Here is a 14,807-nt window from a genome sequence, read left to right on the forward strand (position 1 = left end):
CTTACTTACAAAAGTTAAGCAGGTTTCATTTCAAAATTCTACGCATAACGGTCAAAATGGTCAACAACGTCCGCCATGTTGAACTTTCTTATTTATGGCCCCATCTTCACGAAATTTGGTAGGTGGCTTCCCTGCACTAACCAAAACCGATGTACGTACTTGTTTCAGTGGTATGATGCCACTGTCGGCCGCCATATTGAACTTTCCAACGTCACTAATTCTCCAACTTCCCGTGTAGGTAGAAGGCTGAAATTTGGCAGGCTCATTCCTTACTGCTTACTTACAAAAGTTAAGCAGATTTCATTTCGAAATTCTACGCGTAACGGTCATAACGGTCAACAACGTCCGCCATGTTGAACTTTCTTATTTATGGCCCCATCTTCTCGAAATTTGGTAGGCGGCTTCCCTACGCTAATTGAAACCAGTGGCAACCTTTTGTAGGGTCTGTCCCTGAGACTTATTAATTGTCATTGCGAAGCAGAGCCTTAATGGAAATTTGAGGCATTTGAATTGAAATGGGAGATCAGAGGGTATAACGCTGATGCGAGGAATACATTCAGAGTGTGATGCTCTGCTGTTTTTTTGTGTAGCTGTCTTCACACAGCTTCCCCGCTGCTTTATAAACGAACACCATATAAGGCCATTGTTTCTCCTTGCTTCGCGGTTCTGTACTGTTTTATTGTTCGTTTATTACGATTGCTATAGTTATTGTGTAGCTATTTGAGACTTACTTTACTGTTCAGGTACCCATTTCCTTTATTTAATCTGCGGCTTGTACGCTATTTTTTGTTCGTTTATTAGGATTATAGATATTTATTGATTCCCTTCTTTAGCTGACTGCCTGCTCATATAAGGCGCTCCGCTGGTTTTTTGTGAAGCAGCCTTTACACAGCTTCTCCGCTGATTTATAAACGAATGACATATAAGGCCATCCTTTTTCCTTGCTTCGCCAAGAAAGCTGCCTTTTTATTTAATCCACGGGTTCTCCGCTGTTTTATTGTTCGTTTATTACGATTATTATACTTCTCTTTATATATCACGTTGTCAGTTCAGCACTCCGGTTGTAATATGACAAAGCTGCGCAAGCTCACTCTTGAGAATGCAACGTATAGTCATCCAGGAGAAAAGCAATCTTGCCTGAAATCAATGGCATCGTTTTGTAGGGTCTGTCCCTGAGACTTATTACTTGTCGTACGCGCAGCAGAGCCTTACTGGAAATTGGAGCCATCTGAATTGAAATGGGAGATCAGAGGGTGTAACGGGGATGCGAGAAATACATTGAGTGTGGAGAAACTCTAGAGACAGCGTGTGTATTAACTTGTGGATATTTCTGTGAGTATTTGGTGGCAGCGTGATGAAGTTGCTTCTGCAAGACCGCGTTAGCTGTGGAGCTCAGCTCAGAGCATATTCTTTTCCTACCTTGTCAATTGTGTAATGCGTTTTTTGAACAGGTTTGATGCATGGAAGTGATCATTCGTATTGCGTTCAGTCAGTTCACATGAGCTGCACTCTTGTGTGATGTTGCGATGTCCACGGCTTTATTTAATGTTAGCTAAGACCCGGTACTTAAAAGTTTCTAACTACAGCAATTTTAACTCCGTTACAAAGTGATCCAAAGTCTTGTTTATACCTCGTGTCTTCTCATTAAACTTGTATCTTGCTAATAAAGTATTCAACGAAGGCATGACAAATGGCAGCGGGAGCGTGTTCATAAACTTAATTTAAACTTACAGTTTACACCATGCTTTGTTCCCGCAGTAGCTGCACTTATGAATAAGCTTGTATGTGTTTTTCTTCAGCACTCTTTGGGAGCTCTTCGTTCTTTTTTATGTACTGCGTTCACAGTCAGTTTACGTGATTACGTGGGAGGCGTGATGATGTGACACGCAGCTCCGCCCCCCACGGCCATCGAGCTAAAGTCCATTACAGTATATGGAGAAAAATAGGTTCCAGTTATGACCATTATACGTAGAATTTCCAAATGAAACCTGCCCAGCTTTTGTAAGTAAGCTGTAAGGAATGAGTCTGCCAAATTTCAGCCTTCTCCCTACACGGGACGTTGGAGAATTAGTGATGAGTGAGTGAGTCAGTGAGGGCTTTGCCTTTTATTAGTATAGATTCATTGTGCAAGGAGCTCTAAATTAAGCCACAATTCTATTGCTTCTTCCTTCTAGAAAATGTAATTGTTTTTCAAATATCAGTCATCAGATTTCCATTTCCATTCTATTCTAATGACTGACAAACTGCACATCCAACCAGGATTCCTAGCTGTAAAGACAGCACACTAGACACTAGAAGACAGTGGGTTATTTTTAATCATCAATAAATTAACACAGAGGCAATGTCTTACTGATCAGAGGCTAGTGGGAAAACTAAAAATTGCATTCTTTCACCTATTATTAGTACTTTCTTGTAGCTAAAACCTATCAGGTCAGACATTATCAAATTCTATATGTTGTGTCTTGAGGTTTTGAAACATGGATCCTCTCAGGTACATTGCAGTGGAGAAGATTTTCAGGTTCAAAGCATCCCAAAAAGATTTCAAAACAATACAAATAATAAAATAAGAACTATCTCCTGCTTGCCAACCTGAAATATTCTTTCAACTCAAAGTTAATGAAAATTATAATGGGGTTGTAACCAAATAATAATCAAAGCCATTCTCTTACGCATAACATCAAGTGCCCCTCAAACCTGCCCCAGAAGCACCATCCTCCAATTATTTAATTAACTTAAGAAATATTTAACATTTTTGCACTTAAAAAAAAAATGATATTATTAAATAATTAATCCATCATCCCACCTGCTATATCCTAACTACAGGGTCACGGGGGTCTGCAGGAGCCAATCCCAGCCAACACAGGGTGCAAGGCAGGAACAAACACCGGGCAGGGCGCACACACACTAATGCACCTAGCCTGCATGTCTAAGGACTGTGGGAGGAAACCCACACAGACACGGGGAGAACATGCAAACTCCACGCAGGGAGGACCCGGGAAGCGAACCCAGGCCTCCTTACTGCGAGGCAGCACCGCTACCACTGTGCCACCATGCTGCCCGTATCTATACACATTAAATCATAATATAATCTTGCATATTCTTCACCCAAAGAAAGTCAGCCCAGTCAAGCATGAGGTGCAGAGCTCACCTTCAGAGCATTGGGTTCTCTGCACATGTGCAGATTTTAATTTAAAAATTTCAAGATGGGATGATTCAGCAGAGAATACACTTTCAAAACACTCTCTTTAATGAGTATTTTCAGCAACCTGCTACTGACACAAATTGCTTTGTTTTACTGCATGACAGCTCAAAAGTGTTCAGTAGATCCCAGCAGCCTATAGCTTTAATTCTACACATTATGATCCCATTACATCTTGGCATTCTGCACACTTGCACCTTAGAAAGCAAATGGCCAGCGATCTTGGCATGCTATAGATTTATCTTCAGAGTTTCTTGCAAAATAATTCTGACAGTTCTATTCACACGTCTGAGTTTTAAATATTTAATCTATGAATATTTTTACATGGTCCATTTTTATATTACTATTACTTCTTAGTTTCCACGAGTTCCAGAATGAACACCTACATTTTTTCAAAAGGTAATTACACTTGAACTTACTACACAGCATCAAAAAATAAAAAACTAGGCACCCTCTGCTTTGTCAGGATATTCCAGACCGCCTGACTCTCGGACTTGCTGCTCATGAAGTTCAGACTTTCTTCACCCCGATGTGCATTTTGATGTTAAAAATGCTGTTGGCCACTGATGTTCACAGTCTTACTGTAGGTTCCACTGCTAATTATCCCAGCACAGCAGTGGATTTATCCATGTTTACTAGGCAGCTTGTCATGACATTTTAAACAACCAGGATGTTATCTCTGTTGCCCAGCTGGTTCATAACCAATGAACCACTTTAATGAAATTATTATCGCTGCCAGTGTAATAAAAGGAGGTCTTGCAAACCTAGGATGTGGAAAGGTTTCCCAAGCTATCAGTGTTGTCCTTCGAGGCATTAAGCTGATAAATTCTAACAATGAATGCACTGGACACCATTCAACTACACATTACATAGGATGGCAGGAAACAGTTATCTTCTATAGAGCTTAACTTTATTCAAATTCTTATCAGTAAATCTATAATAAACTGACAATGGAATGGTATACAGGATTTACAACAAACTACTCTTTAATGATTTCATGGAAAACTAGTTTGAAATGAAAAAGGAGATGCTACAGAACAGCCCTCAAGGTGCTGTGCACAATCACCATATCCTTCTGTAAACACGCACGGGTGAAACATACGGTAACAATCGTCACAAAGACTAGGATTTCACTCTGACCCTCAGTGAATCTAACAACAAAGCCCCATTTTGAGCATAACCCAACAAACAACACACAGAAGTGTGCAATTTTGAAGCTAGGGCTGGTGCCTTGACTTTTGTGTGCCCTAATTGTTGTGCGCTCAAGGTGACTCCAGTCTGAACCCCATCGGGCATTTGATTTGTGAAGTCTTTACAATTTTAACATGTTTATCAAACAACTCCATAGTCCTGGAATCAAATACCAGTCCAAGTACTGCCTGTGTGGAGTTTGCATGTTTTCCCCATATTTGCACAGATAGTCCTCTGGGTTCTGTGGTTTTCCTGCCATCCCAACAGATGTTATGTAAATCAGCAACTCTAAAGACTGGCGGATATGTGAATATTCTACATGAAAACTGAGCCAAGATGTGAGATTAAATTTGTACAACAGAACTAACTATGGCATCGCTGTACTGACAGAGTATAAAAATCTATTTTTCCACCAGTTCAGTTGAAGAGTACGATGAACGACATCCGATTTCCGACCCTCAGAAAATCAAGATCAGCTTGAAAAAGTTCTTTTCAGTTTCAATACTGGGTCAGTGGCAACTGGTTCCTGTCCTGGTAGCCCTACATGCAAGGTAGGATGCAACCTTGGATGAGATGCTAGTCTTTTCCAGGGCATACACCTTCACCCTCACTCTCACTAGCTTTATATCCCAAAAATTAAATTAACAGTATAAGTGAGCAAGTGTGTGCGCATGTGCATGTGCACTCTTCAAATGACTGGTGTCTGTTCAAAGCTGGCTTCTGCCTTGAACACAGAGGTGTAGTGAAATGGACGGATTATAAGAGGACTGTCATTGTGAGTGTAGCTATTTTAGTTATTCTACTCAGTATACCGTAAATCAAGCTAAAAGCAACATCTGAATTACTGTATTAAATTGTAACATTTGGCTATGCAATATTAACTGAATCTATAGCAGTTTTTATCTGTAAAGATATGAGACCCTACAGTCATTGAAAATGAAGGTTTTTGACAAGTGATCGAGGTTTGGAACTGCAGTGTGCTTTATCAACCAGAAAGCAAACGAGTGAAGTTATTGTACCAAGGATTTAGGAAGATCTTAAGCAAAGCATTGCCACGTCTCTCAAGTCAATACATGAAAAACGACTGGTCACCTGCGGTGGATGTGCTGCAGACAGGAGTGCTGAATGCCAGTCACACAGCCTCACAACTGAGATGGCTGGCTGTTGTTCCAAAAACCTTTCTAGCATTTCCAATGCACTGTTCCATTGCGGGACCTCATCAGTCCCAAGCTTGTATGTTGGCAAGTGCAATAAACATTACTTACTGTACTTCTACAGTGTAAAAAGTTTGCAATGCGCCTCACCCAGGTGAGCAAATGTGCAATTGTTGGAATTTTCACATCAGCCTGCGATCCCAAAGTGAGTGAGTGTGTGTGTGTAAAGCAGCCGAAGTGAAGTAGCTCCATGAGCCGCACTGAATGGATCATATTAATGGCACACTTACACGTGAGCAACTGAAGATATGTGTAACCTGCAGAATTATAGAAAAACACGAGTCCTCCCACTGTATTTTTAATATGAACCAATTCAAGATTATTTTAAATGTCCAATTGGGGAATAAATTTGGCTAACCGTTTAGTTGACAGATGTCTATATGGAGATTCATAACACACGAATAACATTTATTATTTAAGACGTAATATTTGACAATCTTATAATAATATTATTCACAAGATGATACAGATGTTTAATAAAGTAGATGGCATTGCATTGTATTAAAACAAGGAGCGCCCGATAATATGTGTGGACTCTGATGTAGCGATTCAAGTTAGTTAAATTAGGGTGAATTCTGAATGAGTGAGGTGCAGTGAATTATACATATACATTTTTTAAAAGAGCAATGATATTTTCTTTGTCATCTTGCAAATACTGATGTTAACTGTTCATTACTAATCAAGTATTGCTTCTTAAATGTCATTCCATGCTTATGCATATGTTATGAAGTCACTACGTAGACAACCCTTCAAATAAAGTGTTACTGAAATCTGTCACATTAATGTTCCCTATGAATGATTAAAGAATCTCTAAAAAAGCCATCACTTCAAATGTATTAGTTCACGCTAATTCAATCAAAATAAAATTGATTTTGAATCAAATCCAGACATTGTGAATCGAAAACAAATCAGGACAACAGTGCTGATACCCCATCTTAAATAAGATAGTGGCATGGCTGTGCGTTAAGCTGCTTAAAACCCTTGAGTCATCAGAAAGAACCGGTGCTAATCACTATACTGCCATGTGGCCACTAACCACTATGTTACCATGCCTCTAAATATTCATGACATATCAAGTCTAATGTTGCAAAAACAAGAAATGGGTGACAATGGAGTCTAATCCAGGCAGTCCACTGCACCTTCAGTTGGTCTGATATCACTAAAACACCATCTTTCAGCTTTTCCCTGGAGTAGATGACAATCACACTGTAATGTCCTGGAAGTTTACCATCTAGTGGTCTGATTTCAGATAACAGCTTCCAGTAGCACGTATCCTCCCAATTTTCCCTGCAAGTCTGATCCTGTCAGCCCTTACAATCCTGAATTCTCTATCTGAAATTGCAGGCCCCACAGGACCACTCAGTTCCTCTCGATTGCAGAAGCTCATCATTCAGAATACAGATTCATATTTCCCAAGTCACAGCTAACAACCAGGCTCAAATCTTATTTATTTATGTATTTATATAAGCAGGCAGTGTGGTGTAGTGATTAAGACCCTTATGTGGTGGGTAGCAATCCTGCTACTGACACTGTGACTGTGACTGCCCAAGTTGGCTGCAGATTTCATACTCCCTTAACCTTAACATGGGGTCCCTCATCACTATCCCTTGGTGTCTGAAGGAACCCAGCAAGCCCTGCTCCTCTCTTCCACTGCCATCCTTTGGCAGCAGCCCACTTGGACTGATTCTTCTGTAACTTTAACCTCTGTCTTTGTTTTTCAGTCTCTTTTCTCCCACGCTCAGGCTCCACTTTATATCTCTGTGGGGTGCGGCTAACAAATTATAACCCACAGGCAGTCAATGAGGAAACTGGAACCCTTTGCACACTCAAGAGCACATGTGATCAGCATCAGTCTCCCCATTACACATCCCAGAGTGTCGCCTAAACATACACACCTACAGAGCCTGAGATGCATTCGCTTTTATTTTAAAACTTACACCGCCATGGACCTCTAATGCAACTCACCACAGTGACCACGAGCAAGTCACCTCACCTGCTTGTGCTCCACATGGAAAAGGAAAAAAATAACAAATGTAACTAATTATATCTGTCAAATTTTGAGAGTCACCTTGGATAAATGTATCAGTTAAATAAATAATACTTTTACTTTTCATCAAACTAGAGGCAATTAAAAAGATAAAAAGTTTCATAGGTTGAGCATTGAAAGATCTGCATGCTAAGCTATGGGATCTTATTTTCAAAAGCCAGAAAAGAATTAAGAATTTTGCTGCATGTCATATATGATGAATAAAGTTGAAACTGAAGGAAACTCCAGCGGCCAGTACTGTTGCCTGAGATCTATGGCACTATGTCCAACAATGTGTTCCTGTTCACTAATTCTTTTGCTTTTTGCCATTTACTCATTCACATCTGCATTAACTTGACCACTTGTCCTGATCATTTCCGGTACTGGATGGAATAGAGATTTTAATATTAGAGCATTTAAAAGACATTACAGGAAAATGCATTCCTTTTTCACTGTTTTAAAACTACAACATTATCTTGCCGGGCAAGTGAATAGCCTCTATGCCTGCTTTAGCTGGAGACAGATGGCATCTATCTGTGTTCCAAAAAATAATTAGCAAGATGTCAAGAAACTCTTACTGAGATAAGAGCAGTCAACCAGCTCCCACGCTGCGTGATAATGGACAGAAATTAGTGCAGAAGTCAAGAAGTCAAACCACAATGCCCATACATACAGTAGCATTTTTTATTTTTCCAAATTTAAGTTCAAAACTAACATTGCATTGCTTGGCAGGGGCAGCAGGATTTGATGCCTTTAATTGTATATACTGTAACACAGGCGGTAGGGCTAGAATGGTACAGGTATGGACTGCCATTAGGCCTGCGCTGTAAAGTCTAAAACATGTGGCTAAATTCCCCCCATGTTACCAACCGACAGCCATCAGCTTACAATGGGGGGTGCAAAAGTGGAGACTGTGCATAAGAGGCAACCTGCATTTCCTAAATCTAATCACACTTAAAACCCTGGCAACCCCTGCTATGGGGAGGCGCTGCTCTTTATCCACTGCATCTCAAGTGTTCTATGACTCATACTTGAAGAGCCATGAAATTTGCTTGGGAGCACCAGCTTCCTTTTTATACTTGTTTATTGCTCAGCTGTTCTGCCTTGTTAATACTCCACAGGAGACTGTGAGGTTAATCTTGGTCAATCAAACATGGCAAACCTTTCCTTTGCCTGGAAGCCCTTCAGCAACTAAAATTAGCTGGAGGTGAGAAAGGAAATGAGGCTAAACAGTCTGCTTTTCAGAGATGAATGCGCTGGTGTTTTATTTTCTTCTGTCAAGTCTATGTACTGTACTACTCTTCCAGTTTACTCTGAGAGGGCAGACAAGTCAAAAACCATTCTCTCTGGACCGTTATTGTTCACTTCCCACTTTGCAACCCTTATAACACTGTCGAAAAAAAAATACACAAAATAATGAGAGGGCCACATTGGAAAAAAGACTATCTCCAGTGGAGAACGTACTAGTGTGACTACACATAAAAAAAAAAAACTCTAGCAGCATTTGAGGGCATTACTTTAAATGAGCTCGATTAACAATACGCAACTGCACGTATGCTTGCTTCAGGAGTTTTAAGAAGTTGAATAAATTGAAGATTGCTATAAATACAGTATATGCTCTGAACTAAAAAAAGGTGATAACTACCCCTAGCTGCAATCTGCACCAACATAAGAAGGAAAGCAAGAATATTAAGTTTTGTGTCCATTTTGTCAATGAAAGGTCCAACTCGGAAAGGGAGAAACTGGGTACAATGAGACAAGTGTGACTGTATAACGCTTGAACTATTACTATTATGCTAAAATATACGAATAAAAGCTTGATGATACATTAACTAGACAAAAGAATCATTGAGCAAGTCTGAAAGAAGCTAAATCATATTTTTACAAGGCTTGAGGAAAGGTGGTCAACCCAAGGTACAAGGGTACATGTTGGCAAGACCAGTACAAAAGTGGGATGCTGGCAGTGACGGCAACAGGATAGTCTCATACCAGACAGAAATAACTAGAATTCTCTAAGGAATAATGTCACAGGAGAACTAACTGATAATGTCAGAAGCTACCATAGCGCTTTCATAGTCTACAGAGAAGTGGCACCCTCTGGGACTCACCATGTAACTCCTCAGATTGCAAGCAGATGACCGGCAGAATTATAATAGTGTACAGTGCCTATTAGTGACCACTCACAACTGTTGAAAGTGGTTTAGCAACCTGAATTGCTATGTTCTAGTATTAGGTCATTCTCAGAATGTGTCTGCATAGCACAATATTGTCAAATGAAAATACATAAAAAACAGTGCAATCCTGACCACACTCTCAATGACAAACCTTCGGAACAAAGGGTGTCATGGTGCGGAGTGCTAACAGTTAACAATGCCTCATCACCAGGGGCATCATGTATAACGCCGTGAGCAGAATTCGCACTATAACATGATGTAAGCACAAAAGCCGAAATGTGCTTACATACAAAAAATTCCAGATGCAGGAATCTGTGCATTCACCAACTTCCATTTTCTTCCGCTACATAAATCCTGGTCAGCATGAAAAGTAACGCTTGTGCATGCGCCTGCTGTCCCGCCCCAACTCCTCCCAGAATTACGCCTCTTTGAATATGCAAATCAATATAAATTGCCCTTAATCTTAGTGTTCTGTGAAAAGACAATGGGAAAAGCACAGGGGAAAATATAAGAATTTCAGCGAATACCAAGTGGAGGCAAAGGAAAAACATCCTATTTGTTTAATTAAACCGTGGTATAATCAACAAAAGGAAGCTGATCGAGTGACAGAGTGTCGGAGAAACTTGAAAGCACAAGTTCACAAAGTCGCACAGTGCCCGAAATAAAAAAGAAGTTGTCACATATCAAAGTCACCGTGTAAAGGCGAGTCGTAGCCCACCGTCTGAGTGTCATATGAAAGCTCATTAGGGTACAGAGAAAAAAAAAGGTACACAGTGGGGGAAAAGCACGAAATGTCAACTTTAATTTTGAAATTTCCACTTTAATCACATAGTTTATTTTGTCATTAAAGTAGATCATCATAAACTTTATCTTAAAATCGTTTAATTTATTAGTTTCTTAAATCCCATCGTAACTAAAGTAGCACATTAAATGCTTTGTTTTGTATTTGATCTTCTATGTGCTCTATGTGTGTGTCCGTACTTCTCTTTCTCCAAACACCCAATCACCACACAATCAGCCATATAATAGACATTAAGCCATCTGTAAGCTTAGAACGCCGATTCTTCAAAACTTTTAAGGAACATTGACATATCTTCATAGTACATATTTAATTATTCTGTCCATCTATCCATCCAGTGTCACACCAGCCGCAGCAAGAATACAGCGCAAGGCAGGAACAATCCTTTAACGCAGCGACACTGTGTCCTCACATGTTTAATTATTAAAATATAGATTATTTAAATGAAGTTAAAGTTTTATCTGTATAATATAATAAACATATTTTGCTGCATTTCATCTTAAAAATGATATCGTCATCATATGTAAATACACGCTTTATAAAGTGACTCAGGTTGTGCAATATTCTAACTGTAGTGCAAGTTTACAGTGAGGTAATTCTACTTATAAGTACAAACAGTTCTACAAGGAGCACTTGATTGAGTGCATTTATAGTTCTTGGGATGAAACTGTTTCTAAACTGCAAGGTCCGTACAGGAAAGGCTTTGAGACATTTGCTGTGTGAAAGCAGTTCAATGGACAGCATGGCTGAGGCAGCGTATGCTTGATGGTGTATACCGATAATTCTCTTTCTCAGGTTCTGTAAATCTTTGATTCTCCACTCAGATACAGTGATATAAATACTCTGAGTGGTACAGTGAGAGTAATGTTGAAAAAGATGATCCGCTGTGGCAACCCCTAACGGGAGCAGCTGAAAGAAGAAGAAGAAGGTGCTGCAGTGAGAGTAACAATGCTAAAGCAGCTACGGTATTTGGAATAGTTTGACCATTCTGTGGACCATTATATTGTTACAGGTTAAATACAATCAGATGCATTAAACTAATAAACAATATGCGGTTAATTTCAGTGTATTTATAAAACTATGTCAAGGATGTGGATCTAAAAAAGAAAGGATAACCACACAGGAACAGTAGCACTGCTTTGACACTGGGTGCTGCCAATCTGCACAACTGAGTGGAGAACTTGTGTACGACAGGGTTGGAGCTACCGTGGAAATGTACGTGGCCTTACGCCAAGTTTAGGTTTTATACATCGCGATTTGAACGTGGAAACGTTCTTACACAACATTTCTGTGTGTATGCACCATTTATATATGAGGCCCCAGGTCATTTGGCCACACAATGATGCCTTTAAAATTTCTGCTTCACTCCCTCTAAAGACACCTGACGATTTACTAGTTGAATGTGCCACAGGGCACCTTTTCAATCTGCATGGCACACACCTGTAGGCAACATTTATTGGTAGGGTTTACTCTGTATTCATGATGCACATTTGTAACTACGATCTGGACAAATACATTGTTGGCTCTGGGTTTTGGAAAATATGTTACTCATAGGTCAACTGTTTTGGCTTTGATATTTTTAATCACAGTGGTGTATAAGTGTATCCAGCAGGGGGCGTTAGCTTCCTCGTTGGAATGAGTTCTTTTGTAATTGCGGTGTGTTACATAATCCAAAACTTTATAGATATAATATAAAAAGGTGATACCCCTCAATTAGTGATATGGCGGTAAGAAATCACATAAGAGAAATAACTTAGCTCTCTTTAATGACGGTTTACGCAGCATAACAGACGAAGGAAGGCATGACAAGAACCCAGTTCGGGAGTGGAGGCACGATGTGTAGAGTCTGCCATCTTCGTTGCTGCATTGGAAGGATTTTCAGGATCGGAGGACATTATCTCCCATCCGTCCGTCAGCTTCAAAGGTGTGCCGGGCAATGCTCCAAGGATTTATACTCTTTCTTCATGTGCAGGCCCCCACTTTGGTGAATCATGCCATTCAGGATACAGTTTCATGCTGACTTTGACACACAAAAATAGTATATAATGGAACTCAGTGTGACTGCTTTTTTTGCAATTTTCCCTTACTTGTCTTAAAATGCTTGCTCAGCAGTTCTAAATGATAAACCCCTGTGCTGAATGTGTCAACTGTGCATGCGTGTAGAAAAAGACAGATTTATAAAATATATTAATTAATTAATTATATTATAATATATATTTCACAGAGCACAGTGACATATTAAACTTATACACTTTTTACAATATTACAGCAGTTTGAATTCTCTTATTAATCTATATGAATTTAAAAGTCTGTTGTGATAGAACCGGGGTGCCAGCGAGCCCCAAACCCCAACATAAACACACAAACACAGTCCCACGTTCAAATAAATGGATGATTTATTGTATAAATACATACAAAAAGTAACAAGCACAAGTTATCTCTCTTCCACAATCACTTCTACTCTCATCACTACATAGTGTTGCTCGCCTTCCTCCCAGCTCAGACTCGTCTGGACAAGGGACTGCAGTTCCTTTTATTAAAGACCTTGGAGTACGTCCGGTGCCAGGGCTGCTGAGAGTGCATCTTCCTGCAGTGTCCTATTGCGGCACCCACGGACCCCAGCAGGGCTGTACTGCCAGACTACAACTCCCGGCATTCCCTGCTGGTTCCTGAATGGGCGCCGATATGGAGGAATGCTGCCATCTAGTGCCTGGGGGAATAAATACCCCTCGGAGGCAGTCCTTCCCTGTACTTCTCTTCTTTTCTTTCATCCAGTAAAGATACTGGAACTATGTCTGATCGGAACGCTTGTTCGTTTGCCTCAGGTCCGGGTAAGGAATCTTCGTCTCCGTCCAGGCTGTCTGTCCATCCCCTTAGAAGTACAATTTGCGTATGACACTTTTCCAGCCTCCCGTGCAGGCAAGGAACCATCCCCTCTCCTGGTCTGGATACCCATCCAACTCATGTGGCACTTACACTGCACTATACACCAATAACATTAATTCATCCAAAGTGCAGCTCCAAGGAGCATCTACTTTTAACATGGTGGCACAAAGTTAACAAACAGGACTGCTGGTGCCTTACTTGAGGATTCAGTAGTCCCTTCAATGGCAGCTACATTAATCTGCACATATCCTGACCAGACTTCAGAGTCACGTCATTGACCATCTAGAGACATGAATCATTTACAGGACTGACTTATTCAGCTGTAAGTCCTATATATATTAGACTGTGCAAGTACTGGAATACTGAAATTATTTTATAACTTCCTGCCAGGTAACTCTAAGGGGAGAAAAGGGTGAAAACCCATAAGGATAGACAACAGTAAATGACAACTATGTGCCAGGCACTTGCATCCACATTGTTGTACCCATTACTTCAAAGCGCCTCTTCTGCAAGGACATCAGTTGCAGAATGTGTGATTATGCCGCTGATTACAATTTCACACCTATCAGCAGCAACAGAGACTCTTAAATCATATCCCCAAATTCAAACAATTGCATTTGCTTTGCAGCCGCAGTGCTTTGCATCTGTCTATTACAGCAGAGCAACTATTATTTTCTGACAGTTACACTGTTGATATGCACACATTTGGTAGTCATCATTTTTTTTTTCACCTCTTGATATGTGTCAAAAAATGCAGAATACACACCTGGATTTACTTGGTGGGTGGAGGTAGGGGAAGAGTAAACTACTTTTCAGTGCTTTTTAAGATGATCTGTGTATATATGAGGCAGCTACATTCTTCAAAAAATAACAAACAAAACTGAAATGTGGTTAGCACACAAGGTTCACTGGATGCGGACAAAAGATAACAATAACACATAATGTTATAAGGCCTCCTGTACCAAAATGCGGACAGGTTTTCCTTAGAGGGGTTCCTCAATAAAAGAATGATTCTCATATTTAATCATCCATCTTTTTTCTTCCAAACCCACTCAATTGTCTCTCTCATGCCAAAGATGTACTAATTTAAAAGAACTGGCGACTCTAAATGGCCTGGTATGAAGGGGTATGAATGTTTGCCGAAGTACGATTATATCCACTACAGGAATGATATGCTTGGCTCCGTACTATTCATATTCAATCACTCAATCTTTATTCTAATAGTGTTATTAATAACCCTCATCATTGTAGCAAGGAATTTTAAAGTGGAAAAAAAAAAAGACAACCCAATAAGTATCAATCTGAAAATTTGCAAATG

Source organism: Polypterus senegalus, chromosome 12 (assembly GCF_016835505.1).
Source record: "Polypterus senegalus isolate Bchr_013 chromosome 12, ASM1683550v1, whole genome shotgun sequence".
Taxonomy (NCBI): Eukaryota; Metazoa; Chordata; class Cladistia; order Polypteriformes; family Polypteridae; genus Polypterus; species Polypterus senegalus.